The sequence below is a fragment of the Drosophila suzukii genome, chromosome 3, assembly GCF_043229965.1.
Source record: "Drosophila suzukii chromosome 3, CBGP_Dsuzu_IsoJpt1.0, whole genome shotgun sequence".
Lineage (NCBI taxonomy): Eukaryota > Metazoa > Arthropoda > Insecta > Diptera > Drosophilidae > Drosophila > Drosophila suzukii.
Genome location: NC_092082.1, coordinates 48,093,551 through 48,109,761, shown reverse-complemented (window position 1 = coordinate 48,109,761; position 16,211 = coordinate 48,093,551). Strand labels below are relative to the sequence as shown.

The 16,211-nt window shown below is 38.8% G+C and overlaps 1 protein-coding gene across 2 annotated transcripts in view; it reads right to left on the bottom strand.

Annotated features, from left to right (window-relative positions):
• nAChRalpha4 (nicotinic acetylcholine receptor alpha4) overlaps nt 1-16,211 on the bottom strand; it is a 449,450-nt gene that overhangs the window by 100,995 nt on the left and 332,244 nt on the right. The window lies entirely within an intron of this gene.

The following is a 16,211-nucleotide window of genomic DNA, read 5'->3' as shown; positions in this document are numbered from 1 at the left end:
ATAATGTTACATTTTAATGTTCACCGAAAGTAAAGAAAATAAAGTTGCATACATTAGATTATCTGTTCTATTTTGGGCAGACGCTTAAAAATCAAAAAAAGGTCCAGGCCGCCTCTCTTTCTTCAAATGCGTCGGAACTGGCAAAGCAAAAAATTTGAGTGCCTCATTTTTTACTACAAATATTTTTGATATGTGAACTTTAAAATTTATTTAAGAAAAATCGATTAAAAACAAGAACAGAAGCTTACTTCTGCCACCCGGAGTTTCTGCAGGTCGTTCCTGTGGGAGCTTTGTGTGTGCAAAACTTTCCTACTAAAAACTAACTACAGAAACTTTAAGACATGTTCCATTTCAATTTACTACCGCATATGTTTACAGAAAACGAAATATAACGGTAACGAGATATAACGGTATTTCTATAATTTTGACTCTAATTATTTGATTGTTCCTACGGCAATTTTTTTCGAAACTCAAAATGTATGAAAATCTGGCTGGAACAAGGCGATATAAGAATTTTCTCAAACTCCGTTTAAGTCTCCGACAAAACATAAAATGAGTGAGTACCAATTTTTTTTATCTCTTAATTTTCGGGAACATCACCCACGGAAAACGGACAGATTTAATATATTTCAAGCTTTTAACAGTATCTTGAACGCAACCAGTGTTGAATATGAAGCATGTAATGAACAACGCATAAGAGCATCTTTGAATCTCCAGTTACAGAGCTTTTATTGACAAAGGAAGTGACTATAGAGTACGGCGGCAACCTGTGTGATCGCAATGAGGTAATACAACAAAAAGACAAGAATAAATGCTATCAGAAGTACTATCAGATACCCAATACTCTTTTTTTAATTTCAAATGAAATAAAATTGAAAAGCACTTCTACCGACGCGGTACACACCACACTTACCAGCGTCACGGCACCTATAGGACGAAATTGGTACTACTGAGCATGCCAAAGTCTGTTTAACTTAGTTAGTCATAACTTTAAAAAAAAACCATGCGAATGGTGCGATTTTCCGTATATGGATAGGTATTTATCAACAAAATATATTTTAGTTTAAGCTTTTACAAAATCTTTAAGAATGTGGGCGGTAGACAGTGTGCAACATTGTGAAATAAAGATGCTCTGCGCAAATATATACACCTTCATGCTTAATCCTTTTTTCTCCCCGAAAGGTAAGTAAACCGATCATATCAAACCGGTATATGAGCCATGTCGTTATTCTTTGTAGGAAATTTATGAATGCATATAATTTAAAACAAGGAAGAACGCTATAGTCGAGTACCTCGACTATCAGATACCCGTTAGTCAGCTAAAGGGTCCAAAGGGAAATTGAGATATGCAAGCAGCAAAGCGAGATTGAAATGCGCCACCTACCCGTGATCTCAATATATGATTTTGTGAGCGGTAGACAGATTTAAGCGTTATGGGCGTTCGAGTAGGCGTGGCAAACTTTTTTTGGGTCAATCGATAGGTATTGACGAGACCGATACATTTCAGTTAAAATTTTGTACCTACTTGTAGCTTGAAAATTGTGGGCATATTCGCGTAACAAACTTACGCTGCGTACAAGGCTACGAAATCTAAATCTGAGATCACAATTCTCTGTCTTTGATAGTTTCCGAGATATCCGCGTTCATATTTACGATTTTTTTTTTTTGGGTCAATCGATTGGTATTGATGAGAACAAAACATTTCAGTTAAAATTTGTATTCTAGCATCAAATCTGTAGGATCCACAGTTTTGGCGGCTTGTGGGCCTTAGAGTGGGTATGGCACCCTGCTGAAACAAACTTGCGCTGCGGAGGAATCCCAGGAATCTGCATGCCTAATCCCAGTATTGTAGCTTTTATAGTTTCCGATATCTCAGCGTTCATACGGACAGACACTGACCCGCCAAGCGGTCGGCACATTCTGCAGCGTCAGCCGAGCCAACGACGCAAACTGTTAACATAATCAAAATTTACTGACCTACTCTAGAATACAACACATTTCACTATTCTACAAAATTAAGTTGGAAAAAGGGAAAGGAACTGTAAGTGTAACCCTGATAAAAGTAGAGGCACCAGTTTTAGCCATTTTCAGTTACAATTACATTCTTCGGTTTAGGGATGTGTTATCTTTAAAGAACGTCTACGAAAATCTTCATCCTATCTTTTAATTCTGCAAACGAACACGCCTCGCGATATCAAAATATCACAGTTTTGAACTCGAAACCATGGCAATTCCTTATGCTTTGCGTAGAATCCGAATATATTTATACGGAAATCAAATTTTTGATTGTAACTGATTGCAATTTGACGCCAAAGAAAAGCGACTGAATCCGCGATTGCTAGGTGGGCGTTAGAGCTTTAAAACTTGGACTATTATCTGATTCATAGAAAAATATCTTAGTTGTAAAAATCAATACGCTCGAGGAAAATGTAGAAATTTGTAGATTGTTAGTCTATGTCCCCATATTTCCCTTCATATGTTTCCTTGTTTTAGTCGATAGACTTACGGTATTTGATCGTTTGAACACAACAAACATCTTTGCTTTGAGAGACCATTTTAGCGCTTCTAGCAAACCGAAATCTGATAGCGGAAGTTTCTTTACCTTTAAAAAGTTCAATGAACTCATATTAGATGTTAATGTTTAAAACATAAAAAAACGAAAGGGTCGCCGCATGCAAACGTACAGGTTCAATTTGTGAGAGTCTATATTTTTCGGCTACGTTGACATTTCTAGTTACATTCCCCATGGTACATAAATAGCCCAGATGCAGCCCTTCAGTTTAGCAAGGATCCAATTATGGCCCAAATAACAAAAATATACAATTTTTATGGATTTAGGCTATTTTTTGCATCCCACGTCCACTCTAGACGCCATAATTCCCTCCTCTTCTCTGGAAACTTCTTCTGAGGACGGATCGTTCGTCCGTAAAGTTTGTTACATTGTTCATATCCGATCGCATACATAATTTCGCATGTGAATTTTTATGAATTTTGTGGATCAGTACGACCCATTATCATTCCCAATATTGGTGGTAAGATAATTCGGGATACTGGAAATATCTGACCGCAATTCCCGGAAAATAGCAGTGACCAGCGACCACGTGCGAATTCTCGGAATTGTCGGAAGTATTTAGAGTCTTGCCTCTGCGCACAGCGGAGACAGACGGTTAATAAGCGAAACAAAAATTCCGAAACGACATTTCATAAGTGCTACGCCTGGATCATAAGTTTCATCAGCGTCACGCCAGAATCTGTATTAAGGGGTTATATATCTTTTTTATTTTCAAAAAATCTGAAAATTTTTTATTGCTTTATCTTAAAGAACAACTCCTTGAGAACATTTTCCCAAGTTTTCATAGAGATTCGAGCAGTGGAAAAAAGTTACAGCGCTCCTAACCGCGCGCCTCGTCGCGGCCCTTGAACTGAACTTGAAACTTTAAACGCGAATATCTCGAAATGGTGCTTCTTAAAGAATGACTTTGCGGTGATATGGATTGGCGGAAAACTACTGAACCGATTTACTTCAAATTTTTTTTTAAATGTTCGTAATGAAATTTTTCTGTGCTTGAACGATTGACTTTTCACGCACAAGCTTTTTTTTCGCCGAAATTAATTTTTTAGTGAAATTTCTAGCGACCAAAAAGTTCATTTTTAGCATAAACCGTTCCCGTATGCACAAAAAAAAAATCTTAAAAACGATCGTTGAAGCACAAGGAATTACACTAAACTAGTGAAATTTGTTTACTTTTATGGTTTCAGTTGACCTGTTCGACCTGTGGAAGTATCACCGCAAGGCTCTTCAAAAAAAAGAGTTCATTACTTACATTCATTCATTCTTGTCTGAGCTCGCACACTTTTTATACCCGTTACTCGTAGAGTAAAAGGGTATACTAGATTCGTCGGAAAGTATGTAACAGGCAGAAGGAAGCGTTTCCGACCCCACAAAGTATATATATTCTTGATCAGGATCACTAGCCGAGTCGATCTAGCCATGTCCGTCTGTCCGTCTGTCCGTCTGTCCGTCTGTCCGTCTGTCTGTCCGTCCGGATGAACGCTGAGATCTCGGAAACTATGGGAGCTAGGCTATTGAGATTTGGCGTGCAGATTCCTGAGCTTCTTACGCAGAGCAAGTTTGTTTCAGCACAGTGCCACGCCCACTCTAACGCCCACAAACCGCCCAAAACTGTGGCTCCTACAGTTTTGATGCTAGAAGAAAAATTTTAACTGAAATGTATTGTTCTCATCAATACCTATCGATTGACCCAAAAAAAAGTTTGCCACGCCCACTTTAACGCCCACAAACCGCGAAAACCTGTGACGCCCACAATTTTCATGCTAGATAAAAAATTTTAACTGAAATGTATTGGTCTCGTCGATACCTATCGATTGATCCAAAAAAAAATTTGCCACGCCCACTCTAACGCCCATAACGCTTAAATCTGTATACCGCCGGTAGGTGGCGCATTTTAATCTCGCTTTGCTGCTTGCATATCTCCATATAGCTGAGTAACGGGTATCTGATAGCCGAGGTACTCGACTATAGCGTTCTTCCTTGTTAATATTGTATTGAATCACGGTCATATAGAGAGTCGTTTGGCGTAAATAACGTTTAGTCTTAAGGACTTAGTGTTAGGATTTGTAGTATTTGTCGTATTTGCTGTATTAAATACAATTTAACATGAATTAAGTTGTGATCTTATGAGGGCACCTTAAAGAATGTAGAGCAGCGGTTGCTTAAGGGTGGAGCCTAAAGAGACTTCACAGGTAGGAGAGGGCGTAGAAGGAGGCCATCAGCATCTGAGCCTCCATCTTCGATAGGTACATTCTCTCGTCCGAATCCTAGCCGTTGGCTTACAATTCTTATCGTTATCGTCTTCCAGATAGAAAGAGTGCTGTGGCACTCTTGTTCCCTCTTAACACTAACCCACAACCATCTCCCTGAGCAGGCCGGTCTAAGCGTTCTTTACAAATAGTAGAATTATGACTCGCGAGATGAACCAGACGAAGTATGCCTTAAGCAATACACTACAAGAACGTGTTGTCCGGCTTAAAGCAAAGAGGGCAGAATGTTAATCAATTAAAAAATATTAGTTGTGTTAATCAAAGCAGAAGAAAATAGAGACTAAGAGGAAATAAGGAACAAAACAGAGAAAACACAGGCATGCAATAAATTTCAATAATATAAAACATCAAGAAGGGAGACTATGTAATGGTGAGGAATTTTGATAGACCGGGACTTTACCTAAAATTAAATCCGAAAATAAAAGGGCCAAGTGCTGTTGCAAAAGTAAAATGATAGGTTCTTATTAAAAGATGTCGAATGAGGTCGAATTTACAAGAATGTATCTATAGTTATATGATAGTCATTAAGTCATAAGTGTTTGATCGGAAGAAAGTTTCTTTATTCCGAAACTTCGAGGCGTGAGGAGGTAAATTGCGAAAAGGAAAGAGAACTTAGTAAAGTAAACAATCGTTTCAGCGTCGCTTGTGACCAGTTGTCTATTTCTTGCGCTTTGTGATTTTGTCTATTTTTTATTAATGTCAGTGGTACTGGTGTCCTGTTTTTTAACCTAGCCTAACATAACAGCCGTGTTTGTGTTTTTGTGTTCAATTGTATGTTTTTAGTAGAAATTTTAATAAAACTAAATTCGAAATAAGACTGTGCATTTTGTTGTTGTAACTCTGGGTACACTGTTGTGCAGGTTATATGACCCATTACTTAGGGGCACGTACCCAATGTATAAACAACTTTGAGCCAACAGCCAATCTTTAAATAACTCTGACTGGCTTCGAGATAAATCCGTGGTCAGCTATTTCGCCAAACTACGCCTCAGAATTACTCCCTCCCAGATTAGTTTCACAGACTCCGCACCAAACGGAAACTGTAAGCATCCAAGCCGATATTGTAAACATCAGAGCCCCAGAGCAAGCCCTGAAGTCCGCTAAGGTAAACACAAGATACCCAAAGCGAGCCCTGAAGTCCGCTAACGTAAACACAAGAATCCCAAAGCGAGCCCAGAGGTCCGCTAACGTAAACACAAGACCCCTAAAGCGACCCCTAAAGTCCGCTAACGTAAACACCAATTTTCGGCCGAATTTCAATTTCAAATTTAATTTGCGGATTGCATCATTCTATTTTCTGACTCTCTTGAGTCTCTTAGGCCTAGGATTGGTTATTGATCATTGAACTCCAAGCAGTTGAAAGGAGTGTAAAGTAAAGAGCAGAGAAAATAAAATAATTCGACCAAAAATATTGTAATAGTGAATAATTAAAGTTGAAAAATAAAAATAATTTTTTTTAACAAGTTCACTGGGGAGATAGTTAATTTCCATACGCTCTAATAGCTTTTGGTGTTGTTTCCCTTAGCTCAATGCAATCTTTCACACGTTTCTTTTCATTTAAACTGTTGTCGTGTATATTTGGTTTGTGTTTCGCAAGCCACGCTCAGTCGAAGTTACTCACTCGCGTTCTCCCGAAATTGCAGTCTCTACGCGCTCTTATACTTTTCTGTGTCTACATATATATTTTTTGATCCCAGTGTCAAATTAAGAGAGGTATCTTTCATTTAATTTTTGGTTTTATAAATAACATACATAATACTTTACAACATAATACTTTAAAAAAATGTCCATCTTTTGCTCAAAAAAAGATTGCCAGCTTGGATCGTCACCTACTGATTTTTATTTTCTGTCGTCTCTGGCATACAGTCATACATCCTAAATGTACCAGACCTGTTGGCAGAGTAAAGGCTTTCATTGATCTGCGCGTTGGGTTTTCGTTGACGTTAAAATAGACCGTGATTTGGTTGGCTACCAATGATCGCTTATAAACGTTGTTGCTGAATTCAAAGAGTTCCAGGCGGACCTTGATAATAAAAAAATATCAATTGGATCACCTAAACGCAAGAAGACCGCTCCTGTAAAATCTATGGGGGTAAAGGCGTCAGTCCCAAATCCCAGTTTAGTTTCAAGCGTTTTTATTCGATCGGTAACGGCAGCTATGTCGGCATCCACTGACGCTGGTCCCTGGTTCCGCTAGTTCAAGCAGTACGTATCTTTCTTTGCCTAAAGGGAAAGTAAGCTCTGTAGGAGTCCTTGGTCCCGCTAATTAGACTACCTGTATTGGCGGGAAAGAAAGAGACTCTCGGCTGTTCCATATAGGAAGCAAATTTGTGTCTCGCTTAAACGGATGTTTTGGGAATTATATAGCAAGAATTCTTATTACAAAACATTACATACGAAGAATGTATGTTCCGTATGATCGAAAGCTAAAAAAGATTCGGTTTCCGAATGCAAAGGACGCGAGATTTTGCCGCATGAGACGCCCGAAAAATCTGCTATAAACAATACTTTAAAAATTCCAACGCCGCATGTTGACTTAACGTCCGGAGTACCGAATGAAACTGGTAGTGCAGCCGTAAATGCCGTAGTACCAAAACCTGTCACATGCGTGGTACCTAAAACAGTCACCTGTGTACCGCAGCGGAAACAAATTTTTGTTTCTCGGCTAAATCCTGACCTTTCATCGCTGGACATTACGGCCTATATCCGTAACAAAGTTCAGATTGATGATCTAAAGGTTGAACGATTTAATTTTCCATATGCTAGGGAAGTATCATCTTTTAAGATCGGTGTTCCCTGTGCTCATTTTGCAACTATGTGCTCAGCCAATTTTTGGCCTGTTGGCATTTTTGTTAAAGAGTACGAAGCTAAAAAAAAGAAAATTCGTTCAAAGGAAGTTGGAAATCCCTTTAAAGAGCCATCCACATCTACATCCTCATCTATCTCAAAAAACTAGATTCTTTTCTTCAGCTTTATTATCAGAATACAAGAGGTTTACAAAGTAAGTTGACCAAATTGTATACTGATAGTTTTTCCTTGTCTTCCCATGTTATTGTTTTTACTGAAACCTGGTTAAAACCGGAAGTTCTAAGTTCCAAAGTTTTTCCAAGTAAGTACACAACTTACAGGCTTGATCGTCCGTCCCGACGTGGAGGTGGAGTTTTAATTGCAGTTGACTCAGAATTAACGTCTGAAGTAATAACGTCCGACGAAATAAATGACATTGAATTTCTGTGTATAAAACTATCCCTTCCGGGTATTTCTATATACATAACATGTTCATATATTCCGCCATCATCGGAATTCCCGACATATGCGAATCATCTGTCCGCTATCCAGTTTATTTCAAGTAAACTATCAGATAGGGATCAGTTAATAGTTTTAGGTGACTTTAATATACCTAGGGCGACATGGTCCACCGTCGAAACCTCAAATATATTGTTACCTTCAAAGCAGCATGATTTTCTTGACGGTTTGCTTGATATTTCATTGTCTCAAGTAAATCATGTATTAAATTTCTTAGGACGATTACTGGATCTATGCTTTGTTTCCAGTCCAGATTGTGTCTGCATAGCTAGAACCTCTGCAATTACTTTACCAGAAGACCCTTATCACCCAACGCTAGAGCTGACTATTGACACGGGTACAAAAGTGTATGAAGTATCTGAAAAAATAGCTAAACGCATCCCCTGCTTTCGTAAAGCGAACTTTGCACTCATTATTAGCCTTATAGCTTGCTCGGATTGGACCAATCTGTACTTAAGTACTAATATAAATGAAGCGGTTAATATATTTTATAACATATTAAACGAAGTTTTTGATACAAGCTGGCACGACTTAAAAATGTAAAGTCTAGACTCTACAAAAAGTTTAGAGCTTCAGGTTCACAAGCTGCCTTTTCCCGATTCTTAAGTGCTCGGTCTGATTTCACCGTGCTTAACGCCCAGTGTTATAAAAACTATTTAGCTCGTTGCAAGACCCAGTTTACACTGGATCCAAAACAGTTTTATAATTTTGTTAACACAAAGCGTAAATCTTCTAGTTACCCATCATCACTTAAATTTGGCTGCTAGCACTGATCAAGCCATAGCCGATCTTTTTGCACAGTTTTTTCAAACCACCTATTCAACATCAAGTCCTCCAGATCAGTCTTACCCATATGTCATTCCTAAATCAAACTTTATTTGTTGTCCTGTTATAAGTAAAAGCTCACTTCTTTTAGAATTGCAAAGGGTCAAACCAGTCTACTCTCCGGGTCCTGATGGAGTCCCTGGATGTGTGCTTAGGTATTGCGCTGAGACTTTGTGTAGACCATTGCACAAACTGTTTACTTTGTCTTTAGAAACATCCGATTTCCCACACAGATGGAAGGAATCGTTTGTTATCCCGCTTCATAAAAAAGGGAGTAAATTGAACGCATGTAATTACAGAGGTATTTCAAAGCTATCAGCTATACCGAAGCTCTTTGAGAATATTATTACGCCTCATTTACAACACAGTTGTAGGTCCCTTATTTCCTCTTGTCAACACGGATTTATAAAACGTAGGTCAACGACAACCAACCTTTTGGAGTTTACTTCATTTGTTATAGGAGGTTTTAGAAAGAATCGTCAGACTGATGTGGTCTACACTGATTTTAGTAAGGCGTTTGATTCTGTAAGTCACCCGATTTTAGTCCGGAAATTGGACCTTTTTGGGTTTTCAGGTGATCTTAGGTGGATTTTAAGTTATTTGAATGATAGGACTCAAAGGGTCATTTTTAAAAACTCTTTGTCATCCCTAATCCGAGTTACTTCCGGTGTACCACAAGGAAGTCATCTTGGTCCGCTCCTGTTTACATTATTTATAAATGACCTTCCATTAGTCTTAACGAAGTCACGGGTTCTTATGTACGCAGATGACGTTAAGTTGTGCCTGCAATATAATGACCCCGCACAAAGTTTAGCTTTACAATCGGATCTAAATGCATTTCAAACATGGTGCATGGATAATGAATTGAATTTAAATGGTCCTAAGTGTAACTAATGACCTTTTTTCGTGTCAGCCCCCACTACTCAACGTACACTTTGAGTGGTTGTGCGTTAGATAGGATAACGCATGCTGACGACCTTGGAGTCTACATGGATCCTAGACTTAAATTTTCCGATCACATTACTACTATGGTAAATAAAGCCAGGGGCGTGCTTGCATTTATCAAAAGGTGGTCGAAGGAATTCGATGATCCCTATGTCACAAAGACCTTGTTTATTTCATTAGTCCGACCAATTCTTGAGTACTGCGCTCCTGTTTGGAGTCCCCAATATGGGGTGCATATAGACCGGATTGAGTCTGTGCAAAAAAACTTCTTAATATTTGCCTTACGGAGACTTAACTGGGATACAAGCCTAATACTACCATCCTACTCTAGTAGACTACTTCTAATTAACTTACCATCGTTAGCTAACCGTAGAACTATGCTTGGTATTACATTTATTAGAAATCTTATTCATGGTGATGTAGAGAGTCCCGAGTTACTGGGTCGCCTGCATTTTAATGTGCCAAATAGATTCACTAGAAACTATATTCCTTTAGTATTAAATCACTGTATCTCTAATTACGCAATGCAAGAACCTTTTAGAGTACTTTGCAATGATTATAACAGACTATATCATCTAATATCTACTACTGACTCACTTCCTATCTTTAAATCAATAATACTATCCTCCCTAGTAACTAATTAGTTTTACTTGATGTATTTTGTCTATTCGTATATTGACCTGTATTTTTAATTGTCTACTGTTACATTGTCTTTTTCTTTGTCCGCGATTATGTTTACTCGCCCAAAACGGTGATGGGCTCCGCGCGTAACAAGCTTTGCTTGGTGTCGAAGGGGCACTTGTTTGTACTGACCATAGTGCATCAACGTCCATATAAAAAAACAAGGAAGAACGCTATAGTCGAGTACCTCGACTGTCAGATACCCGTTACTCAGCTAAATAGAGATATGCAAGTAGCAAAGCGAGATTAAAATGCGCCACCTACCGACGGTATACAGATTTAAGCGTTATGGGCGTTAGAGTGGGCGTCGCAAATTTTTTTTTTGGGTCAATCGATAGGTATTGATGAGAACATTACATTTCAGTTAAAATTTGTATTCCAGCATCAAAACTGTAGGAGCCACAGTTTTGGGCGGTTTGTGGGCGTTAGAGTGGGCGTGGCACTCTACTGAAACAAACTTGCGCTGCGTAAGAAGCTCAGGAATCTGCACGCCAAATCTCAATAGCCTAGCTCCCATAGTTTCCAAAATCTCAGCGTTCATCCGGACAGACAGACGGACAGACGGACAGACGGACATGGCTAGATCGACTCGGCTAGTGATCCTGATCAAGAATATATATATACTTTATGGGGTCGGAAACGCTTCCTTCTGCCTGTTACATACTTTCCGACGAATCTAGTATACCCTTTTACTCTACGAGTAACGGGTATAATAACTGCTCCTCCTGAAGTATTTAATGTACTAAATTCTAAAAGTTTTGGCTTTATGATGAATTTGCCATTAAAGAATTTGTTCCCAACAGAATTAAGACAAGTAATAGGCCTTCAACGGTAGTAAAAACTGAGCAGTTTATTTCTGGCCTATCAAATGTACCTACCTAAACCTTATGTTGACTTCTCTGCTTTTAATAAAGACATTCTGGCCTTTTCTAAGACATGATGGTTCTCAGGATTTTTGATTGAGCATGCAACATAAATATTGCTACTGCTAGCACTCCCCCATAACTGGGAGCCAAAGGTCCAGACAGGTTTAAGTACGGAATTGTAGAGCAGGACCTTGTATTCAATTGTGATCCCTTGGCTTCGATGTGCCTTCGCCAAGTGAGTAGTCTGACGAGGTTCCCAATTGCTCTAATGGTTGCTCTAAGGCATCTGGAATGGCTGAGGATAGCTGTATCATCAACAAAGGTACATTTTACTAGTCGTCTGCTTGTTGTGATGTCTTCTGTGTAGAGGACATATAGCGTTGGGCCAAGTATGTTGGTTTCGGGGACTCCAGCTCTAATCGAGTAATTGTCAGTCATAGCAGAATTGCCTTTCACTGCGAGTTTCCTGTCGTAAGACTTTAATAATTTGTGGGTATTTAAGTCTTTGAAGCGCATTGGAAAATCAAGGAGGTCTGTTTAGCTTTGAAGGATGGAAGCCTATCAGGAACGCACTCATTAAAAAATATATTTAACACTATATAGGATAGTTCAGTGTCACTTTTAATATCCATACAATTGTACAAGTCTGTCCAATTATCTTGAGAAATCATATCGTTAAATTTATTATAGTCACATTTTCGAAAACATCTCATTTTAGTTGAAGAAACTAAAGGGAAGAGGGTATCAACGCAGGGGAGGCAGATTGTAAATTCCATTGTTGGATGATACCGGTCTTCAGGTACAACAAGAGCGTCACTTCTAGATACCGTATCTTCAGACGGGTCTGAAACAAACACAAGATCTAATTGTATATTTAATGAATTCCGTACAAAGCTTACTTCCTGCAACGATAGTTCTAAAAGGCCATCCACAAAATCATGAACGGAAAAAGGTATAGCGACAAGTGAGTTTGTAGGAGGAATCCAAGAAATATCAGGGAGATTAAAGTCACCCAAACCATTAAACGGTCTCTGCTAGACAGACAGATGGTGCTCCAATTTTTTTTTAACAGAGCCAGGGCGAATATAAGAACATGTAACAGAGAGATTGCGAGGAAACTTTCACACTAACAAATTCAATTTCGTTAGGGATATCAGAGTGAATTCTGTCAGATGTGAGGCTAGAGGTAAGGGAATCAGCACACCGCATAGTTTTTCATAGAACAGACCAGATACATTTAAAGAAAATGAAATAAAATAAGAAAAATAACTCAAGTAAATTTGGCACTGGGATCAAAAAGTTTACCAGAAGTTCGGCAGGTTCAGAGAAATTGTAAATTACAGTTGTAGTATGGAGCGTGAGAGAGATAGGGAATAAAAGAGTTTTAGCAAGTTAATAGAGTGTAAATTACACTAACAAAGCAAGAAGATTAAACAAATCGAATAGAAATTTTAAAATAACTATTACCACGCACCCGTTTACTGAGAGATCTAGTGAAAAACACTAACAACTGTTAGGCTAAGCTTTGTTAATAAACAAACACAAGACACTCGCACTGAATATGACAAAAACTCAGAGCACAAGAGTAAACACATCTGTTCACAAGCGACGCTAAATCGGAATGTTTATAGTTACTGCGAAGTCAATTGAGTCGTGCAGTTTTTTTGGGTCGGTTGGCAAATATGTTGGTCTGCCAGGTGAAACGTGGTCAAGCTTAGTGCTGCTTTTTTTCCTTTCCTTTCCTTTTGGAGTCATGAGACGGGACCCCCAGTGTGTGTGCTTGGCATTGTAGTCTACTGCTGCTATGAAGTGCTCGCCTAATGAGTTAAAGAACTGCATAAGCTCACCATCCAGTGAAACGAGGGGGACAGTACATGGCGGCTAGATTAAGTTGGTTACCACCATCCAGTCTAATTCATATTGATGTGGCTTGAAAATAGATAGTTCTCAAATCCTTGTAGCGGTGGTGCTTTATACAGTTTCTAATCAAGATATAAGTCCCACCGTGTGCTTTACCATCGGGATGGTTTGATGCGTAGAAGGATTAGCCTCTTAAGTTAAAGCTATATTACGTCGATATGTCTGTAAGGCAGGAAATAAGATAACTCATGTTCATGCTGTGAAACCCCGTAAGCATTCCACATGGATATACGTAGGGAAGAATTTGTTTACTTGACATTTGTCTTAATAGGTACTGATTACGCATTAGATTTTGCATAGTTGTCCGCATAAAAAGAAATGAACGCTATAAGGCTTTGCTGTAGGTTAGAGAAGTTAGCCCCTAAGTGGTTTTGTGGCTGCTTTTTTTGTCGTGTTTAGCTCTAGGGGAGGTGCTTTTAAGTGCGATTTATTTGAGGAAGGAGGCTCCAATCCTGATTTTAAAGCGCTGGCAAATATCAGACTTTTTGTGGAGGACTCGGAGTCAAGGTCAAAATACGATCTAGCTGCGTTTGAAAAGAATACGTCTGGGTTTGATTTAGATGGTTTAAGCCATGCGTTTGCAAGGCGCGGCGTTGTCACTCGCTGGTGGGTTCGACTTTTTAACTCCTTATATATTGGGCAACATCTGTAGTTAGCAGTGTGTTTACTACCGCAGTTGCTGCACCCTTTAGTGCGAGGATAGACTTTGCTCGATAGGCATTGTACGGAGTCATGAAGCTCTCCACAAACTATGACCGCGTATGGCCAAGAATATTCTTGACAAATAATACATTCATACATACACAGAGCCGTCGCGTTTGTGTGGTTGTTCTACAGTAATTCTACGATGTACTACAAACGGAAGCTTGTAGATGGGTTGCACTTTGTTTTTCTTAAAAGAACTGTTATCTGGTTCGAGTTCTACCTTAAATAGCGGTTGGGGCCTCCTTTCCTTGTTTAAAATGTTGAAGACTGGTTTAGCGTTAAATCCCTTATCATCCGCCTTAGTTATTTCTGCTGGTGTAACATCAGACCCTAGGCCCTTTAATACTAATTGTGTACCCTTGCTGCTTTTTAGTTGGTACACGAAGAAGTTAATTTTTTGTCGGTTAGATGCTTTGATAAAACTCTATAATTATCTTCCGACATCATTTGAACTTTAGTTTCGTGATATTACCCCGTGCAAGGAAAATTTTATGATAGTTGTCCATTCCCGTAAGCTCCACAATTTTGTTAGCAAGAGCATTGGAGCTTTTCTCACGTGTATATATGGCGGTGGCTTTTGCTTCTTTTTAACATCTTTTTCGGGCTTGTCAGAGTTGTCCGCTAGAATTTCAAAACTTAAGTCTTGTTAGGGTAATTTTTTTGTTAGAGTTTAAAGGGCTTAATTTTCGTTTAATTTGATTGTAACGTCTTGATCACGCTGCTTTTGCTTATGAATATCGTTTTGCCTCATCTTCTAAACGCGTTTTAGTTTATTGTACTTTTTTTGAAGTAAGTATAAATTAAATCAATTAGTTAAATTTTGTTGTGCGATTTCATCGCACTAAGCGTCTTTTCGCGTTTTACACTTCTTAATACGTCTCTCACTAAGCTGTAAACTTTTGTAATTTATTTTGTTTCCCGGAATTCACTAAAAAACGTCTGCATGCGGCAGACTGTTGAAGTCGACCGACACGATTATCTAGAATTGACGAACTTGTTGTTGTTGTCTCCCTTGCGTTGATACCCTAACTCCTTTACTTTTTTCAACTAAAAGTAGATGCTTTTGCAAATGTGACTATAATAAACTCAACTACAGTATTTCCCATTATAATTGGACAAATGGACTATTTTATAGTGTCCTTAACTCTTTTTTTAATGAGTGCGTTCCTGATAGTCTTGCTCCAAAGGTAGACAGGCCTCCTCGGCATACCAAGTATGTGAACCGATGTAAAATGTAATTTTCAAAGGATCCGAGTTTTATAACTTTCTTAATGTTAAGCGATAGTCTTTAACATTGCCATCATTTTGCTGAATTCTTCCAATCTACTTGTAGTTCTGTTTCTTGGTCTAATTCTAGCTACCCTAATCACTTAAACAGGGCAAATTGTATTTTTATACCCGTTACTCGTAGAGTAAAAGGGTATACTAGATTCGTCGGAAAGTATGTAACAGGCAGAAGGAAGCGTTTCCGACCCCATAAAGTATATATATTCTTGATCAGGATCACTAGCCGAGTCGATCCAGTCATGTCCGTCTGTCCGTCTGTCTGTCCGTCCGGATGAACGCTGAGATCTCGGAAACTATGGGAGCTAGGCTATTAAGATTTGGCGTGCAGATTCCTGAGCTTCTTACGCAGCGCAAGTTTGTTTCCGCAAACGCCCACAAACCGCCCAAAACTGTGGCTCCTATAGTTTTGATGCTCAAATAAAAATTTTAACTATAATGTATTGTCCTCATTAATACCTATCGATTAACCCAAAAAAGATTTACCACGCCCACTTTAACGCCTACAAACCGCCCACTAACTTCAAAAAATCGTAAATATGAACGCGGATATCTCAGAAACTATAGAAGATATAGAATTGGGATTTCAGATTTAGATACCGTAGCCTTGTACGCAGTGCAAGTTTGTTACGCAAAGATGCCACGCCCACTTTACCGCCCACAAGCCGCCCAAATCCGTGGTGCCCACAATTTTAATGTTTAAACCTACCCACTGATCCAAAAAAAAAATTGACACGCAAACTCTAACGCCCACAAACCGCATAAGCCTGTGGCGCCCACAACTTTCATGCTAGAAAAAAATGATAACTGAAATGTATTAGTCTCGTCAATACCTAT